Here is a 5,852-nt window from a genome sequence, read left to right as displayed (position 1 = left end):
TCATAGGAAAAAGTATTTGGAAGTTAGCAGAGGGAAAAGTCTTTCAGAGAAGGGTGATGATAATGTTACAGCACATCAGCCTATCTACCCCTCTTTTCTTCTCTTCAATGGTAGGAATTCTCTCAGGAAAACACTGTTTTGAGGTACTTTTAAATATGTTTCTTCTTCGTTTTATTTTTTATTGTATTTAAGGTTGTATGTTTTGATATACATCATGATCCATGTGTGTTAAACCCTCAAAAGTATGTTCATATACATTTGGAAGTACAGTTTTAAAATGTTTCTTTATGCTCAGTGTTTTTCCCCAAATAATGAACCAACAATAAACACATGAACCTTCACACATTTGATTAAATGGAAAACAACTGGAAAATGATATGCAGCTACCTTTATATGTGCCTGATTGTAGGCTTGTGTGATCACTGATTTTTAGTCCATTCACTACTGGTAGGTCCATGAATCCAGGCCATACCTTTAGGGTACGTGATGCAGATGCTTTGGTGAAGGATCAGAGGGAAGGCAAAAGTCAGTTATAAGTCAGCTTCTTTACAAAATACATCATGGGTTAGGACTTCAACTTGTCCTTTTTCCAAGATTCTTCTCATTAATGTCCATAGGCCCTGTCTCTCCTCTCTTTCCTGTACCTGCTTTGTCTGCTTTGACACATTTAATCTCTTAGCCTATAGAGTCGTTTGAAAAGTTTACTTCCGTATTAGAGAAATGTCTTGTATGTTGGGAACCAAAATATGGCTCTGATGCACAGTTGATTTACCTGTAGATGATGCATCTTTCAGTCATTGTAGCCTTAGTGTTATTGTCATTTAAGAAACATTCTCTTGGCCATACTCATTTTTCACCACCAATTGCTAATGCTCATAGTTGAGCAATACTTCGGTTCTTTGGTTTTCCTCTCCTCAGTTGGCATTGTCGCATCCTGGTCATTTTATTCCTCACTGACAGCTCTATTAGCTATTCCTCAAATGAATCACTTTTAATAGTTGTCTGATTAAGTTTGGTGTGGGGAGGAAGTTTAAAACATTTGCTGACATAAGTTCAGTGGCCTATCTATAATTTTGATACTAGGAACTAGCAGTATATTTAGCACAGGTAAAAGACATTAAAGCTCTAACCCTTCTGAAAATTCCCAGGGCTTATTTTAATGGGTTAGGCATAGTCTCACCGTATAGCTCAGATGGAGCCTTCATATTTACTTTTACAGCGCACCTCTTTAAGAGAGAACATTCACAATGGAAAACAGCGGCAAGAGTTAGAAGACTTTTAAAAGGAAGCTGTTAGTGCAGCAGTAAAATTTGGCCAGGTAATTTTTTTTTTTTTTCTCTCTCATTAGGTTTCAATCTTCTTTAGTATTATGACTTATCCAAAACAGACTAGCATTGAATCAGAGCTTTCAGTTTTTCAAAAATTATGACATGTTTGTCTAAGCTCTATTTTAACTTGCCTAACTGTACTCTGGGCTGGAACCTCAATAATTCTTTTATTAACATTTTCAGAATAAGAACTTCAGAAGTAAATGCTTTAGCTATGTCACTAGTTAGGTCTGCTAAAGATTTATTGAACTTAAAATTATTTGAATCTCTTTAATAGCTCCATCAGTATAGAAACATGAGCTCTTCTGTTTATGTATTTTTCTTAAACAAAAAAAAAAAACTTTTTATTATGAAACTTTCCAAACATAACCCAAGGTAGAAAGTACAATAAACCCCCATGTATCCACTCCCTGGCTTAAACAACCATCAACATTTTGCCATTTATGTTTATGTTTTAATAATAATGATTACTAGGTATTAAGAGGAAAGATCATGTGCTATTTTTTTAAATGCTAGTAATAATCCTTAGTTTGTAAAGAACCATGATTTTTGGTAAATTTTATTTTAACAAGTAGAATTTATGAATTGTAGTATGCTAATTACATACACTATATTAAATTTTAAAAAATAGTTCTTATTTCTTTTCTTTTTTTTTTTTTGTAAATATCAGTGAAAATATTGGTGGAGTTGGAAGTTTTGTTTTCCAAATGTCAGCTGTTCTTTTCTCTATTCCTGGTTCAAAGCCAACATTATCAGAAGGGAGACAAGTTGGCAAGTAGCCTAAATACCAGTGGGGATACATGGTTTCTTCTGGACTTATATTCTTAAATAACACCTTAAAAATCTGTAGATGATTAGTGTAGCAATCTTGAAAATATTAATTAAGAAACGAGCTAATAATTACAATGCTTGAAACTGAAAGTGATATAATTAGACTTAAACTGTGAGGTTTTTATTTGAAATTCATTAAGACCTTCAATGACTTACTTGGCAAAGAGAAATTCTCCATTTCTATTATTAAGTCTTTACTAGTTAATAGAAACATAAACAGGTTCAAATGTCTGTGTACTTATAGATTGTCTTGCCTAATTTCATCCTCTTTTTAATTATCTGTAGATAAATTTTTTTTTTAACAGTAATGGAATTTAGCAGAAATGGTCACATTTTGACAAAAAGTGAAGAAATTTGATCATGCCAAAAAGTAGCATACTTTAGGCACACAGATTTTTTAACTAAAATTTTGAAATATTTTCTATGAGTATACGTTAATTTTTTCCCAAATCATTATTTATATACATTAAACAATGCTTTGAATTTATTTCCTCCCCACCTCCGTTCAAAACAAAGAAACCTGTAATGGTACAGTAGAAAAAAGGAAGAACTTTCTCTCTCGAGCTGAATGATGCCAGGTTGAACAGCTTGGTGCTGACAGGGTGGGTGAGAGTTGAGGAGCTTTGATTGCTGACACTACCCTTGCTCTTATGGATGATGATATCCCTGTGAAATACGTTGCCCCAGTCTGCCTGCAGAGAACTTAACCGCATCAGTCAGCCTCTCTTGCCTGAACCTATGAGGTCATCATTATTACTTCATTTTTTATTCCTACATAATCCAGGCTGAACTTTAGAAGGCTTTCTGCTTTTCCCATCATAAGTTATTACTCTGAAATATAGAAATAACCTGAGAGATCTTTTATGAAATGTATCCTCTTCTGTTTATTGCAAGTATGCAGTTGAAGCAATGAACTAATTTTCTGGGCAACAGATTCACCAACTCTAAATTAATTTCAGGTGAATCAAATAGCCTCTTTCAATGCAGATAATCCTTTGGATAAATAAGAGACATAATGTTAACAGAACAAGGGTGATAGTGCAGTGGAGAAGGAAGACAGAGTTCGGTAAAAATGAAAAAAAAAATTTTTGAAGGAAAACAATTGCCAAACTGACGAAAGAATGCTAGAGATGTTTAATATCACTAACTCAAGCAAGTTATTCAAGAAATAGTAAATTTTTTTTTTGCTTTGCACATTGAAGTTTAATATAATTATATGTAACTTTGAGCTTTCTGATTTACCAAAATTCCTTTAAGAAATAGTAAATTTTATAAAATAAATTTCTAAAAAATGGTTAAAAGGCAATCGAAAAATTTACTAGACTGTGTATTTTAAATATATGTAGTTTATTGTTGGTCAAGTATACCTTAATAAGGCTGTTTGAAAAAAGAAATAGTGAATTTTATCCTCTTATGAAAAGGGTAAAGAATAAGGGCTTTACAATTTGAGGTGGCTATGAACCCCAGCACCACCACTTGTAATTATAGTATCTTAGATCCTGCTTCCATCTATGACAGCAGTTGACTATTTTCTTTTTCCTGTGAAATGCCGTATAGTAAATACAGTAAATATTTTAGGTTTTGGGGGTTGTGCGATCTTTTTTGCAACTCTCTACTCTGCCATTGTTTGTGAACACCACCATAGACAATAAATAAATAAGCATGCTGTATTTCAACAAAATCTTATTTATGGATACTAAATTTTGGCTTTCACATAATATTTATGTGTTACAACTTATTATGTGAAATGCTTTCCACTATTTAAAAGTAAAACCCAATCTTAGTTTGCCAACAAGAAAAAGCCAGTGGAGTGGATTTGGCCTTTGGGCCGTGGTTTTCTAAAACGTGATTTAAGATAGTGGCTTTCATAGTGGTGCCAACAACGCCAGCATTGCCCGTGAAAGCCTTCAAAGTGCATATTATTAGCCCTTATCCCAGACTTACTGAAAAATCAGAAACTGTAGGGTTGGGTGCAACAAGGGTTTTAACAAGCTCTCCAGTTGATTCTGATGTACATTAAAGTTTAAGAACCATAGATCTATAGATAGTGCGACATAGCTGCTTTGAGTTCTTGTAAGAATTAATGAGATAATGAGCTGCCAGTGCCTCTCCTGATGCTTTACCACCTCAGCTGTGCTAAACACCTTTTAGCTGTTTATCATAGCTAAAACTAAATTGGTTAAATTTTGATCAAATTTTCCCTTCTTCTTAAATGAGTGATTGTGTAAAGTAAGTTTCTTTGCAAGAATTCCATAACTAAAATGGTGTGAAAAAAATGAAAAGTAGATTATTTTAACCTTCTTTTAACTAGATTGATAAAACAGGAGAATTAAGAAAAATAAAGTCTCAACAATGTGATAGAAAATGAGTTTCTCGGAAAACAGAATCTCTTTGATTCTAACACTTCCTTTGGCCTGATAGTAATTAGAAAATAATAGAAATAGAGCTTTGATGTCAAAAATATTATAGCAGAATATATTCTTGCTAAAAGAGCAAAATAGAAATTTAAATTCATAGAACAGGCCAGATGCTGTGGCTCATGCCTGTAATCCCAGCACTTTGGGAGGCTGAAGCAGGCAGATCACCCGATGTCAGAAGTTCGAGAACAGCCTGATCAACATGGAGAAACCCCGTCTCTACTAAAAATACAAAATTAGCAGGGCATGGTGGCACACGCCTGTAATCCCAGCTACTTGGGAGGCTGAGGCAGGAGAATCTCTTGAACCCAGGAGATGGAGGTTGCAGTGAGCCGAGATCGAGCCATTGCACTCCAGCCTGGGCAGCAAGTGAATCTCCATATAAAAATATAAATATAAATATATATATATATATGTATATATATATAACATCGAGTAGCACCTGCTACTCAATGCTCAATGTTTTTGTCTTTCCTTTCTCCATGAATGTGTGGCACATGGAATATATTGGGCCATGCTCAGCCAGTTTAACAGTCAGTGGCTGATGACCCATCCTGGGTCTGCTTCAGATAGGACTGATGTGAATGACAATGGCTGACAAATGGTATTACCCTGTAAAATAATTTATTTGTGCTTTTGTAGAACTGATGTCATGGGAGCCTGCTTTCTTACGGAAACCTTCATCATCATTGATTTAGGTATTTTGAAATATAAATAACTAAAGGAAAATGAAAAAAGAAAGTACTTGCAGAAAAAGACCATTTACATTTCTTTGACTTTGAGGTTAACACTGAGTGTAAAAGTTCCCAAATAGTCACAAGTGAACAGAAAACATAATGAATTTAAGAGCTGACATTTTTCATGATATGAACTTCATAGCAAGCTTTACGTATCCCAATGGAGGGAAGAAAAAGAGATTCTGCTTTTCTCACAATTATCTAGATCAACACAAATTGAAAGCTTTTGCTATGATTTATCTGGATACTTTTGACAGCATAGGTCTTTTAAAACATTTCATACAAATAACTCTAGTTTTATTTTGTTTTTATATTGATGGATTTCTTGCAGATGCTCAGAAAATGTCTTGGTTAACAGCTGGCCTCATAATGTCCTCATCATAACCAATGAGTCTGGAAAAGCAGATGAAATTTTTCCATAAATTCAAGTGAGCTAGAAATTAAAAAAAAAAAAAAAAAAGCTTCTACAAGTCCTCAGTATTAGAAGAGTTTTGTTAAAGTTTTCCTAGGTTTTGGTATTTTAATAAAAACCACATCAT

Source organism: Saimiri boliviensis, chromosome 1 (genome assembly GCF_048565385.1).
Source record: "Saimiri boliviensis isolate mSaiBol1 chromosome 1, mSaiBol1.pri, whole genome shotgun sequence".
NCBI lineage: Eukaryota > Metazoa > Chordata > Mammalia > Primates > Cebidae > Saimiri > Saimiri boliviensis.
This window is presented reverse-complemented; position numbering follows the sequence as displayed.